Here is a 15,697-nt window from a genome sequence, read left to right on the forward strand (position 1 = left end):
AATTTTTAACTTTTCCTGTCGGTCACTTGGTGGCTCGATTTTCATTTCCGGTGCCGCCTATGAGGTAAGGTGTGCCCTACAATGGGAGATTGATGAGAACAATGCAGACAACAAGCAAAATAAAGACAAACGTAAAGTATATCAGAATACTCACATGGAAAGAACCTATATGAGGATATATGCACATATATGAAACCTATGTGCAGGATATAGGCACATATATGCACATATATGACAATATATATGCTGCATATATGCACATAAATGCTGCATATATGCACATATATGACAATATATATGCTGCATCTATGCATATATTTGCCACATATAGGCAAAATTGCCCACATGGAAAGAACCTATATAAACATATATGTTTTAATATAGGTTTTGATATAGGTTTTGAATATATGTGACATATATGTACACACACACACATATATATATATATATATATATATATATATATGTACGTGTGTGTGTGTGTGTGTATATATATATATATATATATATATGTGTGTACATGTATGTACATAAAATATAGGAAAATGGCCAATTTTATATATGTCACATGTATTCAAAACCTATATTAAAACATATATGTTTATATAGGTTCTGTCCATGTGGGTATGGATGTGAAGCTGACATGAGACCATTACCAACAAGGACACTGGCTGAACGTTAACGCAAAGTGACATCGGCGTGGCGTCGCTCGACGAGCTGACTGGTGGAGTTGGTGGCGGCGTGCTTGGCTGGGTGACCTGCTTACAAGAGGACTGATAGGCTGAACCATGGCGTTGATACACTGCCGAGCAGCGGCGGGGAGGAGATAGACGGAGACAGAGGAGCTATCGGTACCCGAGAGATTACCCACGCCGAGCTGCACATACATGCACACACACACACACACACATGCACACACATCCCGGGCTGGAGAAGGATCATGACATGATACTGTGATCTCCAGCTAGAGCGAGACTCGTTGGCATCACTCCATCGCACAAAACACACACACACACACACACATAGACTATTTCCTGGCAGTTCTCCATTATAATCATCTCCAGTCTCTCTCATGCATATACATACACACACACACACACACTGCGGTTGTAACCAAATTAAACAGAGACTGTATGGATGTTTGTTCTGTAATTCGAAAATACATATTCCACTTTAATTAGTACAACACCCTGTTTATTTTTGAACCAGTGATTATAAAATCTGGAAGAAACAAAACATTTTCTGGAGAAAATCTGCTGTTGACCTGAATCGCTGAACAAAAAGGGGGGAATCATGAAAATATGATGTGCAGAGACAAAAAAAAGTACTAAAAGAGAAAGTCTGACCACAAAAAGGGTTTTAACTTCAAGTAGTAATGTACAAAAAGCCCTGAAATGACCTGATCTGTAAATTAAATTGATGGTTGCTAAGTGGTTGCTATGGTGGAACTAGTAGTTAGAAGGGTGGTGCCAAGTGGTTGCCGTTTCATTTAATTATTAATTTCTCTACTAAAATCAATACCATGTATAATGAATGGATGCGTATCCATGTCTCTCTCTTTACGTCACAGCTCCATTCGGTATGCATCAGTATTTTTGAACAGAATGAATGTTTATAAATGTAATTCCTCAACTAAATTTGCAGACATTTTTTTGCATCGACTTTGACTTTTATGAAATTCAACCAGAGACCTAACACTTTTTTTTAATGCAAGTCAGCAATCCTGCCCACAGTAGACAGTATTTCATGGGGTTACTTATTTAATCTAAAAGTCACTTAATGTAATTTTTGTGCAGCTCTGCTGTGTGTGTGTAAGTGTTGACGATATCGATGCGTAAATCACAGTAGAAGTGAAATTTATTTACCTTTAGCCTATGGTTATAGAAATACATGGAATTTAAACCAACCAATAAAGGAAAAACGTACACAATTGGACATTTATGTCACACAGGTAAAAATAAGTAGAGCTCATTTCTTTCCTTTCATGTTGTTGTTTGCACTTCACAGCTGTATTTCATCCCACATGCCAAATGTCTGACCCATCTGTTCTGATAGAAACTGGACTGGCTTGATATGTGAATCTACCACTTTTCAAATGCAGAGAGAAACTTTTACCGACTCAGCAGAACGCCGGGACCTACTTTGCACCTCACCCAAGTTTACGTTCTGAGCAACGTTATGCAGATTTCATGGAGGATGTTATTCCGGTTTATCTCTGCTGGAGTTTTCACCACTGATATAATCTACAACCATCGCTCGGGCCGATCCATACCAGGTCAGAGGGGATTATAGTATGTGTCACCCGTGTCCAGCGCCGATATAATTACAGATTACATGTGATTACACAAGTCACATGTGTATCGGTATAATCCCGAAATCATTCTGGTGAAAGTCAGCATATTTGGTTTGTTTGTGTGACGACTGACACTGAGACAGATTAATAGAGAGCACTTAATCGTCTTAATAATATGCGTGTAACAATATGCTACCATATAATACAGTTCGTGCAAACAGTCCCCAGTCTACTGTATATCTGTGTTTGTAACCTTACACGTGTGTTATTGCCAATGCATACATTGATCACGCATGCAAACGCATGCATGTTTAAATATGTGTTCCAGCCTCTGCTGGTGTCATGCGGTGGAGTGCTGAGGGGGCAGTATTCTTCAGAGAGGATTGTCACATATTATAAAGAGGCCGTTAATGATGTGGGGGTGTGCTGGAGGGCCGGGTTTATAATCTGCAGGATTAGTGCCAGTGGATTGAGACTGGGATTAAATTCGCCAAAGCATGGGCCGCTCCGGCAGACGGGCAGATTAATGTGAGGTCCTGTGCTTTTATCAGTGGCGTGTCCGCGGTTCAGAACAGGAAACAAGACTGCACTAGGGAGATAATTGGGGTCATTTTAAAGTCGGTGATAGGTTTGAGAGAAGTGTCATTGTATTTGAGATACACACTGATGTGCCAGTACATTGGTGATGAAATCAAATATACACAGAGGCTAAGAGACAGACAAGATTCACCAGAACTGGCCGTGTTCATGTTTGAGCATATTTGTACTGGGCGAAAAGCAAAAAAAGAAAAAGAGACAGGGAATACACACTGACTGCTCGAGGCTCCCGTGATGCAAACATGCCAGATTTTTTTTTTTTAAGGTGGGTCCGACTGCAGGGCGAAGCCTCAAAGACACGCCAACTCAAAGAAATACCCACGAGCGCCATCGTTGAAAAACACATCCAACAGTGTCGACTGTGAGAAAGAGGAACTCCCTCTAATATAAACTGAATAAGAAAGCCCATTTGCACCTCAAAGTGCACACACACACATATGCGTATGCGTGCATACGTGCGCGTGCACACACACACACACACACACACACACGTTATTGTGAAATAATAAAAAGCTTTTACTTTCCACAAACTTTAAGAAAAAGAAATTGCTGCTTTGCAAACCATTCATCTGTTTTGTTTGCACAAGGGAACAAGAAAACCTATTGACAATTCAGCTAAAAAGCTCAGTCTTGTTAATCATTTCATTTAAAATATCTTTCTGTTCATTGCCTGAAGGGCTGGAAATTAGTTTTTCACCTAATTTAAACAAATGTATAAAGTTTTTGTCATTTTCTTTTTTAGAACTTGCAAGTTCCCTCTTGCTCTTATGCCACACACACGCACGTACGCACGCACGCACGCACGCACGCACGCACGCACGCACGCACGCACACACGCACGCACACACACTCTCTCGCCTGACCTTTAAACACTCTGTCAGTTTTTTTTTATAGCTTTGTTGAGACACAAACAAAACCTGAAATTGCCTGTGGGCTCCTGCTCACAGTCTCACGATCAATGCTTTCTGACATTTGCAGAGGGGGGGAGGGCCTGTGTGTGTGTGTGTGTGTGCATGTGTGTGACTGTGTGTATGTGTGCGCCGACGATTTTGCATCCATATTTGTTTGTACGAACAAAACAACCAGTGGATGTCTCGGACAGGTGAGGTCAATTTTTATTAAACTCGGATCCCAAAACACATCTGCTTGCATTCATTAAACCACACAACAGTCCCCCCCCACCCCCCCCCCCATTTATTTTTCTACACTTCACAAATCTAAACTGTGTCCATCCTGGGAAGGTCAAAGATCACGATCACTTCATAAATTAAGCTAAAAAATGAAAAAAAACTTTTATTTCTATCTAATAAAAACTTCTATTCATATTTTCAATCCATTTAAAAACTGTGCACATGAATCGGCACAGTCATAGAAAGAAAACCTTTATTATTGCGCAGGATAAAAACACTCTCTGTCCACTGCCAAAATCAATATGCGTCCAGCTATCCCAGCTAATGGAAGGCAAAGAAGCCGAAAGAATCGACAGTGTATGTACAGTGGCAGCGAATCAATATGAACTACTGAAATCACAAAAAAAAAAAAATACTACAAAACGATTAATTTAGGATGGGAGGGGGAAGCCCACAGAACGCACTGATAGTTACAGCAGCTGTGCAATTTTTAAAAGAGTGTGAGATACATGGCACAGAAATGTTTTAGCGTCAATGACCTATTGGAAAATCGAGCTCGCTCTCTGCAGTCGTTGCAGTACGAAGCACAGCAGAGGCGGTCCTGGCAATTGAAACGCAGCGGCGCTCTGCATTCGTGCACTTACGCACACAAATTGACACTGTGATGCCTTCCTGTGGCGTCCCGTGGTTGAAGCGAATCCGATCAAGTGTATCCCGGAGGAGGAGGAGGAGGAGGAGGAAGAGCAAAATGTCAGAATTAAAGAAAACAACAGAAAAAAAACACACACACACAAATCCCTCTGTTCTTGTCCTCGCTTTGTGAGCGGCAAACCCCTCCGGCCTCGATTCCACAACACAATGATTTTAACTAAAAACGGAATACTTGTTGCACTTTGGTCGTCTGTTTACACGACAATGGTGCTCAGCGTAAGAAACTGTGATAATTCAATGTGTTTGGGCCTTTTGCTTACATGTTACTGAAAACAACTATATCTGAAAACTCCAGTCAAAGTGGAGATTTGGAACAACCCTGTCTTTCCGTTTGCATGTAGACGCTCATGGGGAGACGGAGTTTTAAATCATAGCATGTGACAGAAGCGTCATCTGTTACAGTTTTTCAGGATTCTGATTGGCTCATGTGGCTTTATGCCTTTCATCACACTGCCACCCATTGTGCAGCTTTGTGTAATTAAATTTTTTTGTGGAAACAGAAGTTTTTCCGTTTTTGTAAATACCCATCTATGTGTAAACGTGGCCGTATAGTTGAGAGTCACTCATAATAGCAGTACAACTCGTCCATATGAACGTCTGTGAACTTGTCAATGTTTATACTGTGTTTACATTCCTACAGCGCCTACTACTGTCTCTACATGAAAACAACATTGTTTTCAGCATTTTTTCCGTTGATGTGTAACCAGACATTGTTTTCAAAACATTGCCATGTGCATGCAAAAGCTTTCTGACGTGAAAACACAAAAACGATGCGTGTTTAACTGGAGAAACGTTGCTTTTAAGAAAAGCTTTGGACCGAGAATACTCCGTAACCACTGACATAGTCCATCCTCAAAACAAAAGGTATAGGAGCAGGACTGAATGCCACATTGCCCAACAGTCAGCGATCAACAAGGTCATCATCATTATCATCAGCTGCTGATGTCCAGGACTAGTAATGTCTTCGTATGTCAGCAGTGTAAATTGCAGCTTTTTGCGACATTAACTGCAGAGCGATGTAAACTGTGGGGACATTTTCAAATGTGGCATTTATATTACTTATTTAGTGTTCCAGCTATATTTAATCCTCTCAGATTGAATAAATGTTTGAAAGAGCAGCTTTTAAATAGACAAAAGGAGCAGATAAGTTGAGAGATAAAAGATTCATGAATCACAAGATGGGAATGTGCTGTGGCAGCAAGACAATGGCTTTAAAACCGAAAGGTCAAAGGGATTTCTGAGACAAATATCACAAGACAGACGAGCCATTTACCTTCTCTTCCACAAAAAAATGACAGATATTTCCAGTTACACTGTGCAGGCTTCGACGCAGAGTTCTTAGAAAGAGTCCTCGGCTGGCCTCGGGCTGTCCTCCGAGTCTTGGAAGGATGTCCAGCTAAAGGTTAGGGAGTGCTCCGGGGTGAGGGCACCAATTAGAGGGGGGGGTCAGAGTCTGAGCCAGTTTATTTGATCTTTTTCCTTTTGATAGTCATCTAGGGTCTGATCTACCAGAGCTTTGCGTGTACAAAAACATGATACTGGACGCACACACACACAAACACTCACAGGTGGAAACTGATCTGCTCACTGAGGATCGCATCGAAAAGACACTATCGATTTGGCTTCTTGAATTTGGAATATTGGGTGTGTTTTGCAGATTGTGTCAGATGGATTTATACATAAGGCACAGTGTGGTTTTCTACGTCTGAATGCGGTCACGTTGTTTATTATTGTTGGTGGTGAAAGCCGGCTCAGCCCAGAAATGCTGCTGTTGTTGTGGTGTGAGGCATCCTCGCTGCTGGCTCCACACCACTTCTGCACGAGGACTTGTTTTTAGAGGTTTTCTGTAATGCACATCAAATTCTGATCTGAAATAGGTACGTAAAAATGTTCCTGGCTTCCAGGCGTGACAGCAAAGGGGGGTGGGGGCGTGTCTAGAAACGGCAGCGTTGAGCCCGAGCAAACAACTGCAAAACAACTGACTTAAAGTTGTTTGTACATCTGAAACAAACAAGCACATTACGGGAAATGCCTTCTGTCTAGACGGCCTAAAGATCACAACACGGTGACACCCCGAAACCGACGGAGACGCACTGAGACCGCAAAGCCTTGATGGCCGACAACAATGGGATTGTAAGAGAGTTAATACCCGCGTTCAAAAACAGCCCATGAACCCCTGTATCCTGTTTCATAATCCTCTTTCTCTTTACACCCCAAAAACACTCGAATAATCAGCTTAAAGGTGCCGTCCACCATCCTGGAGGAAGATTGTTGACATTTGAACTGAGCAACCAAACAAATACACACTTTGCTTTAATATTTGATTCTTCGTTTGAGTTTAAGACCTAAAAAACAATAAAAGTTGCAACGCTTCATGATATTTCCAAGAAAAGGATGGAATTACTCTACTGATAAGCTTGAATATAAAGGTTCAACATGTTTGTTTTTTTTATATTAAAATAAAAGTCCAATTTCTTTGATATGATTCCAGCCAGAACTCAATCATACTTATAATACACTCTACTATTCATTCTTTCAAACACCGGCCCCGTAATCCACCTGAGCCTATTACCTTTTGTTTAAACATTGAATGGTTTTGTATTATCCATCTCAGGCTACCAATTGTATCTGTCATTGGCTCTGACTGGATCAATGGGGCTGATTTAATTCAGTGTGACCTGTCAATATCTGTAACTGATGCTAATTTAGATGTAAATGATACCATCCCAATAACACACATTGCAAGTCAAGGGCATAAGGAAACAGGACGCTGTTCTAGCAGAAGCAGACAAAACTATACAAATGGGGAAGAAAATATTGTTTTGCACGATAATGGAATGACCACAAAGTGGATTTCAAAAATATACATACTAAAAAACAATAAAAAGTGGTCAGCCATAGAGTATAACATTAAACTGATATACCGTTACTAAAAGATAATAAATTGTTTTGGTTTGACTTAATTAGCTTTACTCAGCATTGCAAACTCTATAATGTGAATAATGTGTTGAACCAAAATGTTTCACTGCTCTTCTTGAAGGTCAGAACCAAGGAACCTGTATAACAGTGACACGAAGTAATTTAAATACCAGCATGGACTCTGTAGGTCTTGGCTCCTGAGACATGTGTGGTCACTTTAATGGATAATCTGTCAGGACAAATGCGAACGCTGTGTGTGCGTGAGTGTGTGTGTGCATGTATGCGTGTGTGTGTGTGTTTATGAAGGCAAACGCTTCAGCCACCAGCAGGCTACTTTGACCTTAAAACACGAGTTTAATCCCCCAATGAGGAGCCCCCGGTGTCTCTATTCACCCTCTGCGACTCCAACACGCCAAGATACACGGACACACACGCGCAAATGAACACACACACACACACACACACACACACACACAGCTGGCTGGCCATGAGATGCACCCCCTACTGCGTGGGAACATACCCTCTTGACGGGAGAGCGTTAAAGACTGTGTGTCTGTGTGTTTTTTTTGTTGTTGTCTCCGTGTGTGTGCGTGTGTGTGTGTGTGTGTGTGTGTGTGTGTGTGTGTGTGTGTGTGTGTCCCTCTGTTGCTCAGTCACCTGCATGCATTTGATCGTCCATTATTTCTGTGTGTGTGTGTGTGTGTGTGTGTGTGTGTGTGTGTGTGTGTGTGTGTGTGTGTGTGTGTGTGTGTGTGTGTGTGTGTGTGTGTGTGTGTGTGTGTGTGTGTGTGTGTGTGTGTGTGTGTGTGTGTGTGTGTGTGTGTGTGTGTTCTTCAAAGAGGAGCTCAGAAGACAAGCATTAACAATGATATCACTTCAGCCCCTATGAATCTCTTTCTACCTCCCACCGGGTGAAGAGTGGTGGGAGTGGAGGGAAGAAAACGGGAGTGTCAGAAATGAAAGGGAAGTGTGTTTGCGCCTGGTGGGTGATGAGTGTGTGTGTGTGTGTGTGTGTGTGTGTGAGTGTGTGTGTGTCTGAGAGGGGGGAAGAAGGGTGGCGTGGGGATGTAACGGGAAAATTGACGACAACAAAGGGGTGCTGTTGTTGGCATGTTGCCAGCATGTAAATCAAGGCTGCAGAGGACAGAGACTTTATTAAAGGACGAGGAATAAAAAAAAAAAAAGTCTCCCTGTGATTTGTGCTCTTGCTTAAGATCTCTTTGTTTGTAACGTTCTTTCTTTTCTGTTTTCCTTCTGTTCTTCTTTCTTTTTCATGTTGGTCAGGTACAGCTGTGTTTACTTAACAGAGGCATCCTGATCCTGTGAAACCTCTATGCTTTAGCAAATTGATGATGTCAACTGTTCCCAGTGGTTCTCTTTAAGAAAGTATTGCGAAATTCGGGGTGTGTTCACACTTGTTATATTTGGTTTGATTCAAACAAACCCTGATGTGATTGCAGTAGTCGGTGGCTAGAATGTGGAAATGCTCATACAAACCACAGTGCAAACCAAACAAGTTCAATTGAAGTCATAGAATAAACAGACTTAATACGATCTAAAGGGTTTATGTGTGTCAATACAGCCGGGCACACAGTGTTGTTATATAAGCTCCTAATGAATGTCATTAAATTGTTAAATATGGGATTTGTGTACGTAACTTTGCCCGAGTTCAGTTTTAATACAGTGTTTTTCAAGTTTGTATTTTGGTCACTTCTTCACATCTGGACCTTGCTTTCCTGGATTAAATACCAAAACAACAATGTTATGTACTTAATAATTATATAGTGATTAGCTGTACAATGTATAGTGTATTAATATCAACATTAAAGAATATAATAGGCTGGATGAGTGGTATATATTTTTATATTTTATATATACTAAAACAGCCTTTAACTCATATAAAATTGCTTTTCTGTCTCGATTTGGCAGAGATGAGTGATATTATATTGGATATCATTGTTTTTACTATTTATCTGCTGTTTCAAGACTGATTGCAACGAATGAAGTTGTTTTATAGCAATGACAATAAAGTTGTCTGATTCTGACGTTTTCTGATATTTAATTCACAGAGGCAACACAACAAACACCTCCAGAGAATTCTAATGTTGCAAACCTATTTCTAAAAATGATATTTCTCTAAAAGTTCTCCATGTGGATTTCTCTGGAGGGCTTCCATTCAGCGTGGAAGACCTGCAGCTTTTTCTCCATCCTCTCATCTTTGTCATTAGCAAACCTCCACACGGAGCTCGCCAGGAAGTGGAAAAAATGTAATTTTCTTTGGGCAAGACCACACCGATCTCCACTTCTTATCCTTTCTTCCTTCACTCCACTTGCCTCTCTACCTTTTCTCTCTCTCTCTACTTCTTCTTCTACTTCTTCCTCCCTCTTTCGCTTTCTTGTGCCGGGTCTTTCATGTACAGATCAGAGAAGCCTGCCACTTATCACAGGGGTCTGGAGAGGCTTTCAATAAAAGCTGGCGTTACATGCCTGATTGAACAGGGCACACACACAAAGAGGCTTCTATCTCTCCGTCTATCCTTCCCGAGGATGTATCTCCACAAACACGTTTTTCTCCAAACAATGTCGGTCACTCGTCACTCTTGCGCACATGCGCTCAAGTATACTGGCCTGCTCCAGCCCTTGTTCTGTCACAATGGGATTAGCGGTGTGATTCTTCCACTCTTTTTAAGTGGGCACACCACCAATCCACTTACGATGGACTCCGCTGAATACTAAAACGAGTGAACAGGAGGGGAGGAGAAAGGGAAGGACGGGGGGGGGGTGAAAGTCATGGAACTAGAGAGAGGACCCAAGAAGAAGGAAGTTCAACCAAGGAGAAAAAGCGAGAACAACAACATGTCAGTATCACATAAAGAGGAAATACAACTTTGTGCGATAATGAATGAAGGGAGAGAAAATCACAAAGGACAATTGGCATCACTTATTGGCAGAGGTGAGCCAATAACTGCATAACTACACACACGTACACACACACTAACACACACACACACACAAGTGAACCTGTTGCCAGGGTGACAGGAGCCCGTAGAGGCCCCGCCCTCCCCTGCTGCGTTTCACACAGTGATGTCATCGGTTGCCGCCGGCGCCGGGTGGGCCCTTAGCCAATAGGACAAAGGCACCGGAGGGCGCAGTCTGTCCTTGTCTGATTTTAACCCCCCCCCCTCAATCTTTTTGACTCCCTCTCGTTCTCTCCTTTCATCAGGTGCTCTCTCTCGCCCGCCCTCTCAGTTCCTGGCCCGCTTTCTTTCTGACTTATTCAACTCAATCAGTGGGCGGCTGCAGAAGTTGAGGCTTTAGGTCTTTCAGCTCTGATGAAAAGTGAACGTGATTAGGGCAGTTGGGAGAATTGTTCACAGCGGGAGAGGCCACAGCAATTATTCTCAGTAGATGCAACTTTTGTTTTGACATTTTTCATTTTTCCGAGCAGGTTTCAGCAACTTCTATTGGATGAAAGGTTAAGGGCTGTTCTCAGTAACCCCCCCCCCCAAAAAAAAAAAACATTTAAATACTGCAAGTCAACAATATTGAAGGAGGAATAAAGAATTAATTGCTGGAGGTTCTGCAGCTGCATAAAACTAGGCCAAAGAAGTGGATCGGCTTATGATTGTCTCGTACGATGAATTAAAACATTGCACATCACGCCAAAAACTATTGAATTGCCATCTAAGCAAACCCAAACACTGATTGCATCATCTTAAATATCTCCATGGCATTTCCCAATGGTGAGACCATGAGCTCAGCCAAGGACCAGCTGAAGAGATAATTCTCTCCTCTTGGTTGGTCTTGGGGCAGTTTGGAGTCTCCAGCAGAAGACCTGGAGGAAGTTGTGTTTTCTCCGACATCTGGGCTTCTTTGCCCTTCATTGAGCTTCTCACAACGCTTGTGAACAAACCAGGAGGAATAAGTGGATTATTGACAGCCCTACCTTCTTCTTCTCCTGTTCAGTCAGTCAGTCATCCACATGAATGCCGGCAGGCATGTCAGGGCAGTAACTAAGAGCTCTCGTCTGTTCTGGACCAGCTTCTTCACGGTTCCCCGGGTGTATTATAGTGTGATGATCTCCCTTTACACAGTCTGACACCAGCTGTTCTTGGCTCGTCCATTCTGGTGTCCAGTGGAGGACTGTGTTGGTGATGCAGTCCTGCTCTGTCTTTAGGACACGCCCATTCCATCTCCGCCACCTCCATACTCTCTTGATTATTGAGAAGTTGTTGGTTGAAGATGGTCTTAGGCTGAGCATCCATCTGAAGTTGTCACGACGTGTCATCTCCTTCCAAAACTCTCTCGCCTGTAGCGAGCAGCACGAGTCCCGCAGTGGAACGTTCCTTCTCCTTCCCTGTTTAATTAGCGAATGTCTTCCTGCTGATGTGTGCACTTCTGGATGTTTTGGCCTAAAAATGAAATGTGCATTGATGGCACACTGCTATCTTGAGGAAAGTGATTGCACTATTGATCAAGTAAATGCGGGTTTCTCAGTAAAGTCTGCAACATTTTCTTATTAAAACATGGAGTCCACAAGAACAGGGCATTTTGTTGGCTTCTGCTTCTGCTAATTTTTATATACAAAGGTTTCACAAGGGCAACCCCCCCCCCCCCCCCCCACTAAAAACAAAACAAAATTTACATAAATTAGTTCATTTTACTCACCATGCTTTGCCTTACATACTAATTCCCTTTTGGGGAAACGTCCTTGCCCCTTCCCTTTGCTGAAGAACATGACAGGAAAGTTAGAAGTGCCATTTTCTTATGTCTGTCATGTCCTTACACTGAGTTTCTATCCGCAACTTTGCTTCTATGTCTTACGTAATGCTAATTTATTCCTGACTCATTTGATGCAAGGGCTTGAGAGGCACAGCGTGAAAATGACGAGGGGGGGATTTAGTATTTTTTTATTACTTGTTGCTGTCAGCCTCCAGAAAGAAAAAAGGGCTGGCTCTCTTACTTCAAACACAACTCAGGCTGAACATTTTTTTATACACAAGTTCTTTTACAGAGTGTTGTGAAAGTGACAAAAGTGGATTTAGACGACTCACTTTGAAAGTCCACTCCAGCTCTCGTAAGGATTAAATGAAGCACTTTTATTCCATTAGTGTGCAAAAGCATTTAAAATTATAGAGGTAGGAATAAATAGATTGAATTTACAATCTAACATTTGTGCAACTTCATTTAATTTTTGTTGCAAAATAAAGCTGAATTTTGATAAAAGTTAAAAAAAAAACTGTTGCCAGAGCTGTATCCTTTATATACCCATGTAGAAGAAACCAAATGTAATAGTTTTCACTAATGTTTTTAATTTATAAGATAACCTGTCACCTAATTTACATACTTAAAATCGTATAAAAAATAGACAGAAAATTATGATTTCCAAAAGAAAAACAAAACAAATAGAATACATGTTGTCTAATAACCATGCTTTTTTAAAACTGATATGCATATATTTACATTAAAGTGAAATATCGATTATCAGATGCAAAAAAGCAGTAACCTGCAGTTTAATGTGTGTGGGATTGCGAAGTTATGGAGTAGTAGTAGTAATGATAATAACAAATACTTTAACACTGATGTACAATTAACAACATTCAAAATGCTTTTAGACAATATGAACTGTGACACAATGAACAACTGGGGTTAAAAATGTGAAAGGGTTGAAACGGAAATGGCATTTTGATTGACTATTAACAACAAGAGCTTCCCAGATGTAAATAAAACAATTTATAAAAGCCAATAGAGACAATCCCAGCACAAAATCTCTTCATTCTAATGATTGCTTGGGTTATTCTGGGCACCACTGATCTGCTGTACCCCCAACAAGGAGCACTTCAGATACTTCAAACTGTTTTTTTGTTTTTTTTGTCTCCCACGTGAAAAGAGCTATTGAAAAAAATAGGCATCAACTGTATTGGGAAGGAAAGAGTGAATGGTAACTTCCTTTGGTCGCTGTATTTTTCACCACCTGGTGTTTTCCTCGGCTCTCTCAGCAGCTCTGCAGGGATGATTGCCGTTTCCCCATTACATTGGCAACTCCACAATAACTCAGAGAGCAAAACTCTCACTTCAGGAGACATTTAAATTGCTGATCTAAGAATAAAGAATAATAAAAAATAAAAAAAAAACCGGTTATTTCTGTTTCTCCACCTCCAATAAAAGTAGGACTTATATTGTTGATTGCTCTCTAAAGGCTGTTACATATTTTCTCTTTTCATTAAAGACAAATGAGAAGGAAAAGCTGATTAAAAAGAAGACGTATAGAAACCTCATTTCTTAAAGTGCACGTTGGTTTTATATTCTTCCTCGGAGGTTTGCCTGAGCGTGGACGTTCCCCCCGAACCTTCTCCATTGTCCTGTTCCACTCTATTTTATGTGGCGTAACCTCATTTTATCCTCCGCCTTTACACCATTTCATCCCATTTCTGCAAGTCCCTGCACGCAGTAATAATGTTTCACTGCCGTGAGTCTCTCTCCTCTTTGCCATTATCTCGCACTTTCTGCCATCCTTTTTTTTTTGTCACGGGGGAGAAATACAGCCACGGTTGTTGTGCTTTCTCGTCCCAAAAGCTGCAGCCTACAAGGACTCTTCAGAGCAGATAAGAACACTCTGCAGACACACAGACAATAGTTGATAAGACACTGGCTTTTTTTTTTTTTTAACGACAGCCATCCATTATGCAACCCAGCGTGTGGGTCTGTGTGTGTGTGAGTGTCCATGACATGCAGTGAGTCCCGGGTCAGTGAAAGGAGCCACTGGGGCGAGACTGATTGCTAATTATTGCGTTGGATGTTGGCGGCGTGCGGAGAGGATGAGATAATGGGGGACAGAAGGGAGCAGAGGTACCGTCACAGACCTTTACCTGACACATAAGACACGAATACAACCTGAAACGCATTTACCTCCTGTGAACATGCATGCTCCGAATTTGCCTGAATTGGTGTGCTGTGATTTTTTTCCCCCCCTTTCTCTCTGTGTAATCTGCATATGTACCTCTGCTTCCTGCACTTACATAAATCTCCCTGTTGACCCCTCCGGCTGCTCCAGGCAAACACTTTCCTCTTTGCAGACAGGAAGCAGGTACACCCGGAGGAGAACCCGACAGGACTCGTCTTCCTGTTTCAAAGTTAACAAAAGATGGACTGAGGTCAAGTTTTTTTTCTTTTTTTTTTCTCTTTGCCTGCTTCCTTGACACATATCGCAGCCATAACAATTAGAGTGAAACCTGAAACGTTAGACTGCAGATCCTGTCAGGAAACGAAGGGGCTGCTATCAAATGGCCTAGTTCTTCTTCCGAAAATGTTCGAAAGACATTGTTTATGTGGCTTTATTATCATTTCACATATGCTGCGTTTAGAAGGAGAGTTGAAGGGATAAAAGAAATAGCACGTCTTTGTTTGAAATGAATGAAACTATTGGGAAGTGCTGAAGTTCATGAACAGCAGCTGCTGCAACCTTGAAGTAATGTCCCTGTGGCAACTCGCAAACTTACAGTTACAATACAACAATGTAATAAATCCCTAACCTTCCTACTAAATCTGTCTCTTAACTCATCTCATTCAATAGTTTCTATACATTTTCAGATATACAATTCTTGCACTGATATTTTTGACTTTCGCAAATGGAGAAAAATCCTGATTTCATTCCAAGTCAGTAGAGAAATAGTTACACATAGTGAAAAGTGCTGCATTTCATATTGCTAAAAATCACTTGCTGAGGTTCTTAGTGGGAAATCTGCAGCATTTGAGAGGCTGTATTTTAACTGAATTTGTTTGAAGTATTTCCAATGATAGAGGAAAGGACAGACTGTCAGAGAGCGGACGATCAATTGATGACTGGGGAACAGGAACCAGTGTATGAGCGCTATATGTAGGGATTTATGCGGTGGATTTAAAGAAAAGTTTTAAGAATAACATGGAAAATGTGCATTGATGCTGTAAGTATTAATACAGCTTTGTGGGATGATGCTCACTTATACAGCACGAGTGTTTAACTACCATATTATATATGAAAGAAAACATGATGCAAGTCAAAATAATG

The sequence above is a fragment of the Blennius ocellaris genome (genome assembly GCF_963422515.1).
Source record: "Blennius ocellaris genome assembly, chromosome: 23".
Lineage (NCBI taxonomy): Eukaryota > Metazoa > Chordata > Actinopteri > Blenniiformes > Blenniidae > Blennius > Blennius ocellaris.